We start from the raw sequence: 15520 nt of genomic DNA, 5'->3' as shown, positions 1-15520 counted from the left end.
CATAGAAGTCATAAGAGAGTCCGGAGGAGCCGAACATGCCCGGATCATCGGAGCTGATCACCAGAGGGTGGTTCTCTGACATCAGAGTAGCTGCAGGGTGGTTTCGCAAATCTTTCACCAGCTTCATCACCTGAACGAGGAGAGGAGGGGAGATATTGGATTACAAGAAGCTAGATCGATACAATCGTAGCTTCATGTTTATAGGATTTTCAGAAGGGCTGTACATTGCACAGATGTGACAGCGGTTTTGTGCTTGCTTTAGCTAAGTGTCAGAAAATGATCAGACATTCACCTGTTGCCACCCGGACGAATATATTACTCTGCCAGTAACTATATTGAAGCACAGACACTCCACGATGGCATATTATTTGCAGATAATAATTAATAAATGTTAATTTTTGGAGAAAAAAACAAGACTAATGAAATGCAATTGGATATTTTTTCACGGCACACCTGACGATCTCTAACGGCACATTAGTGTGCCGCGGCGGCACAGTGGTTGAAAATCACAGAAATAGAGCATCAGATGGCAAAGACAGCTTTGTCTTTACGTAGCTGCAAATAAATAGGGGAACAATGCCCTGCCGCTGGACGAGTGGCAGGCTCACACTGGAACTGTGATTTCTGAATTAGGACGTTTCTTTAACTGTCCTCGTTTCTGTAGAGAGGATTTATTTGTTATTATTTCTTGTCTGAGTCGTGTATTTTCAGCTTCGCTCTAATGCATTATTTTTACCGGGAAAGTGGGCGGAGCCATAATTTTGTCTGGAAGTGACCTCATACTTTATTATTCTAGTAAAACCCCTGTGTATAAATATATAGAGTATATATAAATACATTGATCCATATTGCAATGAGATTGCAGGGTTGCATTTTATGATTTCACAAAATATTTAAACAATGAGAATGTTGATTAATAATCATCACTAATGTCTAAATAATCACTTAGTTGTTAAAAGCCAATAGTAAAACAGTCAATGACAATCACTCTAGGAGGGAACACTTCAGATATCGTGATATTGATATACAATTGATATATTGATCATCCCTCGTACAAACTGGAGAACTCAATAACTTTTACTCCTCACCAGGTCAAAGCCAGCCATGATATCTGGGAAGTCTCTCTGTAGCTTCATCGCCTCCTCCACAGCTCTGGCCATCTTGGATGCATTTACTCCTCTGAAGAATATAGTACAGTGCATTGTGTGATTATATTACATCAACTTCATCTTATGTCAATCCTTCATAGTTATCCTATAAGTCAAATCTGTTGTTGGAGAGGTCACCTATGGATTGTGAAGATGACTCTCACTCCAAAGAACTCCGGGTATTCTGCTGTGAACTGTCGGGTGATGTCCTGGTAGGTCTTCAGAGTCCACGCTGTGTCATGAGTGCTGCCGTCTAACTCGTATATCTGAGTCCAGAAAACACACTCAGTAACACATATCACAGAGGGTGAAAGAGGTGTTGCGGCACAAACAAAATAAATAAAGACCTTTTGAACATGAAAGCATGTAGAGAGCACAGTAGAGGCACAAAATACAAATATGACACTGAAAATGTGCGTAATAGGCCCCTTTAAGAGTTATGGTGTGGGATTGTGTAATCTGTTTACAAAAACTATGTTTTTTTATTTTATTTCAAGCGTATAAACAAACAATGGATGTCTTTTATGAACATTTATCCCTGTTGTAGGTAGATTTAGATGTTGTAGGAGTTAGATAGAGATTACAGATCTAATTATGCATCCCATGAAGCATTGCAGGAAGTCTGTTGACAAATCAGAGGCTGTTTTTTTTTGGTCGGCAGACCATGCAGGCAAGCCAGTTTCTGAGTGATAACATTTTTTGTCTTGTTTTTTCTTTTGTACTTATGGTCTCATAACTATTTGTACATCATGTTGTATCCCTGTAGCATACATATGCTGATAGCTTGCTTGTTATGAAAAAGAACATGTATATCACTTGATTATGCTGCACAGGGTTCATGTTTCAATAGCATTTTTACAAAAAAAGACCAGGCGAGCCAAACAAGGGCTTAGCACTCAGAGGGAAAGCTTCCGGGACACGTTGAAGACTGATTAATAAATTAACATGTGAATGCACTGATCACACAACATGACATTAGCGTACCTCTGGGAGTAGAGCTCGCACTTCCATGTACATGACGTTGTCCGTGTAGAACTGGGCGAGACCTTGGTAGTAATAGTCTCTGAACACAGGAGCGTATGTGACCAGACCCCACAGAGCAAGGAAGCACTGTTCAAACTTTCCCCAAATCACATCCTGACTGGGGTACACCGATTCTGGATCCTGATCAGTGAAGAGCGTCATGTTGGCCATGAGGCTGTGAATGTAAAGAAACGGTTATGATCAGATGATCTGCGTCGATTGCTAGTTAACTTACCACTGTCGACAAAGCTTTCAAATTAGTCATCTAAAGTATATATACACAGAATGATTACTGTGAAAAAGGCCCTCTCACTTGGACTGTTCCGTTTCCCCCCCTTTAGTTTGGATTAGTCCATGTAATGGTTTGGCCCAATATCTAACGTCTCCGTAGTTGGTGACGAGAGCTGTGAGTTCCTGCTGCTGTATTTCCAGTTTACCTGTGTTAGTGTGCGTCCATTAAGATGTAAGTACTGTTAAGTTGATATGTGTTTTGTATTGACTGTGTTATAAGAATGTATGATGTATGTAGGAGAAGTTGAGAGTTTGCAGCTGCAAGAGCTAACTAGCCATGCGCTCATTTCTGCAAGTCATGCTAACCTCATTCTGCCAAATGGGCACTATTTAAATATCCCTGAGTTGGGATTTGACATGAAGAATCTTAATATTTACCCTGTTGGTTATGTGTGATATTAAGTTAAGAAATCTAGCTGTAATAATGAATAGTTCCATGAACATGTGCCTGCTACATTTTCTCATAGAAGCTACTGTGGCTACAGCCATTGCCTTATGTTGGAGTGCCATCTAGTGGCCAAGTTTGTATTGCAGAATATTGCAAGTTGAGTTGATCTGTTAGCCATGCAATGTTAGTAATACTTATTATTGTATCCTTATTTCAGAAACCACACACACACACACACACAAGCAAATGCATGTAAAGAAAGTTTAATAAAGAAAGAAAGAAGATAACAACGTGATTTACTGTCACTCAATGGTGGATTGGCATCTGGAACATTAGTTTATAATAGACGACGGACAAAGTCATCCAGTCTATTTTTCATGGTCCTTCGAGCCGGATCTGATTCATCATTGATAAAGATGTATGCGATGTCAGAAGACCCGAACAGTGCGCGTGTCAGGAGGAAGACTACCCTCCCCGCGTACCTGGAAAGCTACGATCTCACAGCCCTCAGGAGAACATCCAGACCTCCACTTCATTCACTATACGGCCACAGGCATGAGGATGAAGAAGCAGAGGAGCATGAAGGAGCAGTGGGTGGTAGGCGTTCACCATCGCCCATCAGTCAGTGCAGCCTTCAAGACCTTCATACAAGGGATGAATGGAATCCCAAGGATGATGAGTCCACTGAGAAGGTTAAGAAGCCTAGCAAGGAAGGAAAGAGAGCCTTATTCAGTGAGTTAGAGCTGATACAGATGGAGAACGAAAATCTTCGCAAAGAAAATAAGAACAACGAGTTCAAAATGGAACAGCTGAGTCGCAAGAGTGCCTTTGAAACAGAGCAGCTACAGCGTCAAGTTTCACATCTGAGTAGTCTGATTCAGACATTACACACAGGCGATTCCCCTGCAAAAGACAGATCAGCCCCTACTCTCCAATCAGAGGTAAAGGAACAGACCAGAAGAGGAGCATCACCATCACCCCCCAGGATGGAGTCAAGCAGGGAATCACGCCTGAGAGAACCATCACCAGCACTGTCTAGGATGTCAGAGGCATGGAAGGAATCACATCAGAGGGAACGCTTTCCAGCTCGGCATAGGATGTCAAGGGCAAGTAGACAATCAGATACAAGAGAAACATCTGAAAGCGAAGATGAAGAGGCATACTGGAGGCGGCCTGCTAGAACTCCACAATCCCGTGGTTATAGCCAGAGGCCCTATAGGCACAGCCAGACACCAAAGTCTCGTCACTCTCCGTCTCGATCGCCAAGCCCTATCGGTGGACGGGAGCAGACTTACCGTGGGCCGAAGCCTACTATTCCAGATATGACACAGCCCAGTCCAAGAGAATTCAGTCGTCTTCGAATAGCTCTTGAAAATCTTCTGCCCAGGCACTCATCAGAAAGGTTCAGATACCAGATCTTAGTTGATCATCTGAAGAACGAAGAGGCACTCCTGATTGCTGATTCATATAGTAATTCAAGACATCCATATACAGACACAATGGGTGCACTCGACCTCCAATATGGGCAGCCCCACCAACTTGCCTTGCAGAGGATAGCAGAAGTTATGGATGGGCCCAATATAGCGAGCGCCGACATCAAAGCCTTCAGGATGTTTGCTCTCCGGGTGCGTTCTCTGGTGGGCATGCTGGAGCAGCTAGGAAGAAAAGGCAAAGTAGAGTTGGAGTGTGGCTCACATGTCTCCCGGCTGCTATCCAAACTCCCACATGATCTCCGCTCTCATTTCCGGCGACATACCCATCCACATGTGCTACCCATACCCACTCTCCTTGATCTGGCTGACTGGTTAGAGTTCGAACTCCAGGTACAAGAGGACAACTCTAGATTCAGTATCAAGAGCACGATAGAGAAGGAAAATAAGAGCAAAGATCAACAGAGGACCTTCAAGTCAAGAAAGGAGTCCTCCACCGTCCTCCTAAGCACAGGTGTGTCGCCTACACAGGTGAAGACAACACCGCCTTCTTCTGACACCAGTAAGAAATATTGCCCATACTGTGACAATGATAAGCATTCCTTTAACAACTGTGCAAATTTCAAGCTGCTTAGCACCACTCAGAAGCAGACCTGGATAAAGAGCAATAACGGCTGTTGGCGTTGCGGCAGGGCACATCGTGCATCTGAATGTGACCTGAAGATGCGATGCAAGACATGCAACAACCGACACCTCCTTGTTCTGCATGACCTCAATGAGCGGTCTAAAGAGAAATCAGGGAAGGAGGGCAAAGACTGGATCCAATCCAAGTCAGAGACACATAAGAGCAACACAGAGGAGGTTTTGTATATAGACAGGCCACTGGAAGGACGGAAAGTGCTACTTAAACTGATCAAAGTTGTGCTGCGGAACGGAAACAGGGCCATCGAGGCCTATGCCATCTTAGATGATGGTTCCGAACGAACCATCCTCCTCCATGCAGCTGCCCATCAGCTGGGTCTCGAAGGCCAACCTGAGGAGCTCCACCTGAGAACTGTCCGGCAAGAGCTACAGACTGTTCATGGTGCTGTTGTGTCCTTCACTATATCTACAGCAGCAGAGCCTCAGCAAACATTCCGGATCACCAGAGCCTTCACTGCTAAGCGTCTGGGTCTAGCCGAACATACTTACCCCGTGCAGAGCCTTCAGAAGAGATATCGGCACCTACAAGATCTGCCTCTAAAGCCCTTTCAAGGTGTGCGTCCACTGCTGCTGATAGGCTCCGACCACCCGCACCTAATCACCCCGGTTGAACCTGTGCGTCTGGGGCCACCAGGAAGTCCAGCAGCTGTGAGGACTCGACTGGGATGGACGCTCCAGGGTCCAGCCCATGGAATGAAGCACTACCTCAATGAGCAGCAGTGTTTGTTCACTGCCACCACATCCACTCCACCAGACATCTACAGTCATGTAGAGAGGTTGTGGCAGATGGACACACTGCCCTGGCATAACGAGAAGCTCAGCACGCGCTCTCGTCAGGATACAGAAGCCATCGCCATCCTTGAGAGCCAAACCACAAGGGTGGAAATAGCCGGAGTATGCCGCTATGCTACTCCTCTTCTTCGGATGAAGGACATGCCTCCACTTCGAGCCCCGAAGGAAGCCGTTCTTCCCCAGCTACGGAGCACAGAGAGAAGACTGGCCCGAGAGCCAGAGAAAGCAGCAGCATACATTGCTGAAGTCAAGAGATTGGTGGAAGCTGGTTACGTCCGTAAGCTACCACCGGAGGAGGAAGACAACCACACCCGCTGGTACATTCCACACCATATGGTGTTCCATAATGGCAAGAATCGGGTGGTCTTCAACTGTTCATTTGAGTATGGAGGTAAGAATCTCAACAAACTCTTGCTTCCTGGTCCAACACTGGGACCCTCTTTACTCGCAGTGCTGCTACGGTTCAGAGAACACGCTGTGGGTATCAGCAGTGATATTCGTGGCATGTTTCACCAGGTCAGACTTCAACCACAGGACCAACCCCTACTCCGTTTCCTGTGGAGGGACTTGAAGCGTGAAGAGCCACCAGACATCTATGAGTGGAGAGTGCTTCCCTTCGGCACAACGTGTTCACCCTGCTGTGCGGTATTTGCCCTCCAAAAACACATCGTGGACCACAGCAGGGAGGGAGATGCCATCAGGGACGCTGTGCTGCAGTCCTTCTACGTGGACAATTGTCTGAGGAGCATACCTGCTGAGGTGGATGGCAAGGCCTTGGTGGATCAGCTACAAGCTACTTTGATTAGTGGAGGCTTTGAACTGAGACAGTGGGCAAGTAATAAAACCTCTGTCATTGCTCATCTCCCACGAGAGATCAGGTCAGACAGTGCAGAAATGTGGATAGCCCAAGGCCAGCTGGATGCCCATGAGTCTGCCCTGGGACTGCACTGGCATTGCCCTTCAGATACACTGTCATACAAGTCTCGCCCCTTGGAGCACTCTACTGTCACCATGCGCACCATTTATCAGGTGCTTGCGAGCCAGTATGACCCTTTGGGTTTTATCGTGCCATATACCACCAGGGCTAAGATGATAGTTCAGCGGCTGTGGGACAAAAGACGGGACTGGGACGATCCATCGTTGCCTGATGATCTGTTACGCACCTGGCAGGAGTGGGAGAGCGAGCTTCCAGTCCTACAGACCATCAAGTTGGCAAGATGCTACACCAGCCCTGGTATGGATTCCTCAGCCATTCAGAGGGAGATACACGTCTTCTGCGACGCTTCCGAAAGGGCCTATGGCTCTGTTGCTTACCTGAGGAGCGAGGCGTCCGGGGGTGATGTTGAAATAGCCTTCCTCAGTGCCAGATCGCGTGTAGCCCCAAAGAAACAACAGTCCATCCCTCGTCTGGAGCTCTGTGCAGCGCTGTCCGGAGCGCAGCTGTCTAAGGTGCTGAAAGAAGAGCTGACACTCCCTATACATCGAGTGACCCTGTGGACGGCTTCTACCACCGTCCTCGCTTGGCTGCAGTCAGACTCCTGTAGGTATAAGGTGTTTGTGGGAACACGCATTGCCGAAATTCAAGATCTGACCGACAGAGAGGCGTGGCGGTATGTAGACACAGCAAGCAATTCGGCTGATGACATCACCCGAGGGAAACTCCTTTCAGAACTCACCGCCGAAAGCCGCTGGCTTCGAGGACCTGCCTTCTTATGGGAGAAACCAGACCAGTGGCCTCAAGCGCCCATGCAGCCAGCAATCATTGCAGACAGCGAGGAACAAAGGAAAACCATTTTCTGTGGTCTCACCTCTACGGCAGTCATTCCTCCAGTCCCTGATGCTGATCAGTACCAGACTTTTCATGATCTAGTCAAAGCCACTGCTTTGTCTTTACATGGGCAGGACAGCGCACAGCTTACAGCTGACAGTTACAGAGAGGCTAAGAATATTCTTCTTCAGCAAGTCCAACAAGACTGCTTTGAGGCAGACCGTCAGCAGCTCGTGGCGGGTAAGCCTCTGTCCAGTACCAGTCGCCTCCTCTCTCTCGCACCTGAATTTGATAGCACCTCACAGCTAATACGGGTCGGCGGACGCCTGCGTCAAGCTACTACACTGGAGGCTGGGGCAATACACCCAATTGTGCTGGATCCTAAGCACAGAATCACCCAGCTCCTCATCCAGGAGTACGATGACCAGCTTCATCACCCAGGCAGTGAGCGTGTGTTCGCAGAAATGAGGAGGAAATATTGGATTCTAAGAGGAAGAGAAGCCATTCGTCGGCATCAACACCGCTGTGTTCAATGCAGGAAGTGGCGCGGCCAGCCCGCCATCCCAAGAATGGCGGATCTACCTCCAGCTCGACTCCGCTTACATCAGCCTGCCTTTTACTCCACTGGAGTCGATTGCTTTGGCCCGTACAGCGTTAAGATTGGTAGGAGAACTGAGAAGAGATGGGGTATTATATTCAAGTGCATGACAACCCGAGCTGTACATTTGGATATTCTCTCTAGCATGGATTGTGATGCCTTCTTAATGGCTTTGAGGCGGTTCGTGGCACGTCGAGGCAAGCCCTTCGAACTACTCTCAGACCACGGAACCAATTTTAAAGCAGGTGAACGTGAACTTAGAGAGACCTTCAACTCACTCAGCTCAGACCTACAAGCCCAGCTTGCCACTCAGCAAATTCAGTTCACCTTTAATCCCCCAAGTGCTCCTCACTTTGGGGGTTGTTGGGAGAGGGAGATAAGGTCACTGAAGCAAGCCCTACAGGTGACTGTCGGCTCTCAATCCCTCTCTGAAGAGGTCTTGCGCACGCTGTTAATAGAAGTAGAGGGGATCTTGAATGCCAAGCCCCTGGGCTACACTTCATCTGACGTGGCTGACCCTGACCCAGTTACACCCAACACTTTGCTGATGGGGCGGCCTGACGCGTCCCTTCCTCAGGTGGTGTACCCTGAGTCAGAACTCCTCAGCCGACGGAGATGGCGTCATAGCCAGTTGCTTGCAGATCACTTCTGGAAGCACTTCATCAGGAGCTACCTGCCAGGTCTACAGGCTCGTCAGAAATGGCACTCAGACCCACCAAGCCTGAGTGTTGGGGACACCGTGATGGTGGTTGACCCTCAGCTACCTAGAGCGTTGTGGCCAGTGGGGAAGATCACCCGGACCATGCCTGGACTTGATGGTCGGATCAGAGTCATCGAGGTGAAGGTGGGAGATCGCTCCTACACACGTCCAGTGGCAAGAATCATCAGCCTACCCAGCATACCGGATTAGATCGTGTAGACTAAGTAGGTTAGATAGGCCCTTTAACAGGTACAGATTTCCTACAGAAATCTGGGGGCGGCTGTGAAAAAGGCCCTCTCACTTGGACTGTTCCGTTTCCCCCCCTTTAGTTTGGATTAGTCCATGTAATGGTTTGGCCCAATATCTAACGTCTCCGTAGTTGGTGACGAGAGCTGTGAGTTCCTGCTGCTATATTTCCAGTTTACCTGTGTTAGTGTGCGTCCATTAAGATGTAAGTACTGTTAAGTTGATATGTGTTTTGTATTGACTGTGTTATAAGAATGTATGATGTATGTAGGAGAAGTTGAGAGTTTGCAGCTGCAAGAGCTAACTAGCCATGCGCTCATTTCTGCAAGTCATGCTAACCTCATTCTGCCAAATGGGCACTATTTAAATATCCCTGAGTTGGGATTTGACATGAAGAATCTTAATATTTACCCTGTTGGTTATGTGTGATATTAAGTTAAGAAATCTAGCTGTAATAATGAATAGTTCCATGAACATGTGCCTGCTACATTTTCTCATAGAAGCTACTGTGGCTACAGCCATTGCCTTATGTTGGAGTGCCATCTAGTGGCCAAGTTTGTATTGCAGAAGATTGCAAGTTGAGTTGATCTGTTAGCCATGCAATGTTAGTAATACTTATTATTGTATCCTTATTTCAGTAACCACACACACACACACACACAAGCAAATGCATGTAAAGAAAGTTTAATAAAGAAAGAAAGAAGATAACAACGTGATTTACTGTCACTCAATGGTGGATTGGCATCTGGAACATTAGTTTATAATAGACGACGGACAAAGTCATCCAGTCTATTTTTCAATTACAGAATTCACTTTTTTATGGGACAACGAAATACTGCCGTCCTTACTGACAAAGATTTTGCTCACAGAGATTATTTTTTTTATTGCTAACACACAATGACACATGAAGCTTTATTATTAAAACTGACGCTCAGAGCTAAACCTTAGGCACAGACATTTGACATAAAGGTTTTTGTATTTAAAAAAAAACTGTCAACGACTGATCAATCAGCATGTAAACATTATAAAAAAAGTAAACAGGTAAGCACATTTTTACAAAAACAATGAAAGCCAACAAGATTTATTTTTCCATATCAAAGGTTTCATTTAAAAAGAGAGCACATCTTGTGTTCACACTAAAATAAGGGAAACTGTTCATTGCACATTACTGCATGTATTTCTGTAGCCTTGAACTACATTTCTTTGCAGAATTTAGATTAATTTAGAATTCTTATCATGGCCATTTAAGATGCAAGTGCTTTTTTTTTGGAAGTGTGTGATCGATTGTACAAAAATCTGGTAATATACAAAAAACTATTCATATCCTGTACAACAATTCCCCTCTGGCTGACAGAAAACTCCATGCCCCTTAGATTGTAAATTGTCTCCTCTTCCATAGCCCAGAACAATTTGCACAACGACTATTTTGCAAATGTATAATCAATCCAACACCATTATGTGTCTATAGCAGTTTAATCAATATGTGTTTGTATTATTTATATACTCTAAGGACATATGTCTTTTTTATAGTGAATTTGTATATACTAGCTGCTAGTGTCAAATTACATGTTTGTTCTATATATACTTGCTGTAGATGTGACTTTTTGTATTTAGTATATTTGTATCCTATTGTATCTGTTGGGGAAATATTTTCCAAGGCCCGTAACTTTGACTCAGTTTGTAGTGCCCTCACTGAGCTCAGGCCATCAACCTTGTGGTGCTGCAGTATGTTGATTATTTTCTCAGAACCAGCTAAATACATGGGACCGGGGTAAGAAATCTTCAGGATTGGTCGGACAACCGCTCTGTCAACTCGTGGCTGCAGCACATGTCTTGTCAATTCTCCGACCGTTAACTTCATAATAAACCTTCAGTGTTTGCCATCAAGTTCTAGCTCTCCTGTGTCCCTCTGAGTTTCGTTTCCATTGCTTCAGAAGTTTCCATCACAGTATCTTTTAAACATGTGAACTCGTTAACAGCATGACACTGCTGCTGGAACAAATTCATTTCACAATATAGGAAATAAAGTATCTATCTATTAATGAACTGTGCCATTTTTCACAAAAGTGGTTATGCTGTTTTTAATGCAGTGCACCTTTTGCAAGAAAACCGTCAGAGAACTTCACTGTCGACCCATTTATGTTTCTGTAGTAATGCACTGACTAAGTCCAACTGTGAATGTGTTAGTGTGAAGGTAAAACAACACAGTAAAGGAACAAAAGTTGACCATGGTATGTTATGTTGTTAGAGTCTGCTTCAACGCAACACTAAGGTGTGTTGGAAGACATTGGTTTAAGGGCTTATTTCCTGTTATATACACTGCCCAGCCAAAAAAAAAGGTCACAAGCCTGTGGGGGGCAGTGCTATGATCTGGGGTTGCTGCAGTTGGTCTGGTCTAGGTTCAGCAACGTGATGTGCCCAAAGAATGAGGTCAGCTGACTACCTGAATATACTGAATGACCAGGTTATTCCATCAATGGATTTTTTCTTCCCTGATGGCACGGGCATGTTTCAAGATGACAATGCCAGGATCCATCGGGCTCAAATTGTGAAAGAGTGGTTCAGGGAGCATGAGACATCATTTTCACTCATTGATTGGCCACCACAGAGTCCAGACCTGAACCCGATTGAGAATATTTGTGATGTGCTAGAGAAGACTTTGCGCAGTGGTTTGAATCTCCCGTCATCAATACAAGATCTTGGCGAAAAAATTAATGCAAGTCAGAAATAAACGTTGTGACATTGCAGAAGCTTGTGGAAACGATCCCACAGCGAATGCGTGCTGTAATCAAAGCTAAAGGCGGTCCAACGAATATTAGAGTGTGTGACCTTTTTTTTGGCCCGGAAGTGTACTTCCTCTTTTATGTATGTTGCAGGTTACTGACAGAAGTAGCAGAGTGTAATGAAACACTGATCAAAAGCCCTCAATTCAGGCAACAAGATACACCTAAATATGATGAAGGATTCAGAAGCAAGAAAATAAGAAAAGTTTTAGCCTTGATATCTTTTACTGTTTACACACTGATAAATGAGAGATGCACTTGAGGTTGTTGGTACACTCATTCAAAAAGTATACACTGGAATAATTTAGAGCACAAAACATTAGCCCGTGCTGTTGGACATGATGAAATACGTATTATGTAGACAGGCAGAAATAAAAACCCAATCATAGGTATGTGATTACATTACGTCTGATGTACTTTTTATATTAAATATTTGTTGTCATCTGTTGTCGAACTCCGTGGAGTTCACCATCTTGGCCCGGAAGTTTTCCAGCAGGGTCCAGGGAGAGCAGGGGGGGCAGAGCTTTGGGCGGCTGGGCTGAGAAGATGAATCTGATGGACTGGTTGTCAGTGAAGCACATGTAGCAGTGAGGCCGATAGGTCACGTTCTTTACCAGCCACTCCACTTCTACCATGGCAAAGTCATGGACATGGAGAGCTCCCCCTGAAAACAATGGATTGCAGATATATAAAGAAATAAAGAGTGTGGATACTTAAAATAAGTCTGATGCTGTGTGTAGAGTTCCAAGCATCTTTTGAGAAGAGTATCATAGGTGATTGAGAAGAAACTAAATGGTGAAACAAAATTAGAGTGGCAGTTATCTTCTTTTCCCTTAATCTGCCAATAATTGTCTGGATTAAATTATTACTTTTTCTTTAGCCTGTAAATGTCATGCAATTGTGGAAACAAGTCCTTTCCAAAATCAAAGTTCATAATATGAACATTTTATTTTTGTCCAAATGAGAGTTCAAAACTCAACAAGATTTTGTTTAGAATAAAAAATGTGTGATATATTCAATATTATTCACAAAGTTGAATGGCTATAACTAGGGATTTTAAAATCATTTAAGATGAATAGACAAAAGGTTTCAGCTCTAAATCAGGAAACAATGTACTAGTCAGTTATTTCAGAGGATGAATCATCTTAAATTGTATTAAATAATCTTTCGATGTATACGAAAAGAAACCAAATGTGTAAAATAGGTACTTTTCAAATTTTAAATAACGTTTTCAGAGATCAACATACCCAGGAAATTAAGCTAAACTGTGTCCATAACAGCTAACATTTTGAAAAAGTAAGCTTAAATTAAAAAATAATATTACAATGATACCCATTATAACCCACAGCTCACACCCAAGTGATAAAAATAAGTGCAACATGTTAATGAAGCTGCGCTGAACACACTTTGAAGTATGACACTGAACGCACCTTTAGGCATTTCCTGCAGCAGCTTGAAGATGGGACTGGTGCTGATGATGTCCCTGGCCCTGAAGAAGTGCATGGCGGGAGGAAAGTCTGCTCTCGAGAACTCCTCCTGCTTCATTTTAAACATAAGGGCGTCCAGCTGCTTCTCAGCATCAGTCAGCACCACCTACCCCCCTGTCTGCATGGAGAGCTCCAGCTGTATGAGGGCCTCTCTCTGCCGCGGGTCCGGGGAGGATAGCCCGCGGGTCAGGCAGCACAAGAGCAGGTAGACAACCACCGCTTGGTGGCGGTGCAGCGACACTGCCATTGCCCCGAGAGTTTGTGGAGCTTAGAAAGAAAACAAATAACATAAGAGGAAGGTGTTTCAAGTAGCTGGGGTAAAAACAACCTGAAACCTCTAACATCAAAGAACGAGCAGGTGTTTGTTCCTCTGCGGTAATTTGCAAAGTGCGCACTTCCCTATATTAACGTTACGGAGTGAAAAGAGAAGCAATGATAATGAGTATGACTAGTTTACGTTACACAACTAACGTGAGAATAAGTGAGGATAAGCTAACAATGCTAGGTTTGCTCTTTCTTTGAATGCATTCATTTGCGAAGCAGCAGTTTTTACTTGTTTCTTTCCAGTAGGCTGAACAGACATAAGAGAACCAGTTACCGGTACCTACTTTAACATACACAGTTTTGTTTGTTTGATAGATTGTAAGATACTGTATATTTAAGAAAAATGCACATGGTACAGTATAGTGTTCTTTTCTTTGTATTCTTCATTTTTGCGCCTATAAACAGAGCTGATGTGACTTGCCAAAAAGTAACAGTTGTGTCTCTTCTGTCCAAAGGAAGTTCTCCCAGAAGCATTGTGGCTAATTCCAGTCTCGCTTTTTTATGATTTGCTTTCAACAGTGGTGTCCTCCTCGGTTGTCTTCCATTAAGTCCACTTTGACTCAAACAGCGGCGGATGGTGCGATCCACGGACGTACCTTGACCTTGGAGTTCACCTCTAATCTCTTTGGAAGTTCTTTGGTTACCATTCGTATTATCCGTCTCTTTCCTCACAGGCCTTTCCCATATTGCCCAATGCCCATGTTGTTTGTTTCTTTCATAAATCATACGTTGCAATTTGTGCACTATCATTTGTAAAAGACCACACCTTTACTTTTTGTTAATCAACGTGACAGTTTTTCATAAATGTACAATCCCGGTTCTTAACATGACTTAATAACGTGTCTGTTGTTTGACACTAACGATGCTGATAATAATGTGTCTGCACAGTGACACTGAGCTACCGTTTCTTTCCTGTCTTCTCATTTGAGAAGCACCTGACTGCAGGCCGCAGATAGGGGCGGCGATCAACCTGGGGAGGAGTCAACGTTTGACTCCTCCCCAGGTTGATCACCGCCCCCAGGTCACATAATGTCAACATGGATGCATGTTCGTTCGCCAGTGCAGTCACACTTCTCCATTTTAGACGAAGCCGACATTAAAATATAAAACATGGAAGTAAGTGAGCCTGCCAATATACATAATTGTCATTGTAGTACAATTTTAGAGCAGTGCAGTGGTATATTTGGAAATTACCAATTAAAGTCAAATTACGTGTGTGACCGTTCGTTACACACGTGACAGGAGCCGTGACGTTAAGTCTAGGTCTACATGTTTAGATATCTAATCATTTTAATTTTAATTTGCTTTGTTGCTTCAATGTATGACTTGTTGTATTTGGCCACAGCCATTATCTACACGTCGCAAGTTTACACATAGAGTCTACACACTGTATACAGTTATCAAATGAAATGCATATTGCTTATTTTATGCATTTGTAATAATCATGCTTTTTGATGTGTATGCAATATTTTTTCTGACGTATACAGACACGTTAGTGTAATATTGGAGAGCGAGACTCCCCAAATGAAGACCTGCAGCAGCGGTCTCTATCACTGCCCCTTCTGCACATTTAAGGGTGCACAAATGATGCTTGAGTACCACATTAAAGGCCATGCTTCAGTGAGGCACAGAGGTACACCTAAGAGTTCACAATCATAAAGGTTTCAAGGTTTCAAGGTTTTATTTGTCATATGCACTGCAGATACAACGTATACGTTGGCAATGAAAATCTTATGTCGCGTGCTCCTCCAACAACTCCACATACATGGTGCAAATAAGATAAATAAAATAGTGAAAAAGAGAGAAGAATATTTACAATATCAACAATAAAGATTTGAGG

General features: G+C 44.1%; 1 pseudogene; it reads right to left on the bottom strand.

The window, feature by feature from the left end:
- Nucleotides 1-333: 333 nt before the first annotated feature.
- On the bottom strand, nt 334-14518 carry LOC134879065 (adenosine deaminase 2-A-like; annotated as a pseudogene).
- Between the last annotated feature and the right edge of the window lie 1002 nt (nt 14519-15520).

The sequence above is a fragment of the Eleginops maclovinus genome, chromosome 2 (assembly GCF_036324505.1).
Source record: "Eleginops maclovinus isolate JMC-PN-2008 ecotype Puerto Natales chromosome 2, JC_Emac_rtc_rv5, whole genome shotgun sequence".
In the NCBI taxonomy this organism is placed as follows: Eukaryota; Metazoa; Chordata; class Actinopteri; order Perciformes; family Eleginopidae; genus Eleginops; species Eleginops maclovinus.
Note: the sequence above shows the minus strand (reverse complement) of the source record. Positions and strands in the feature narration are given on the sequence as shown.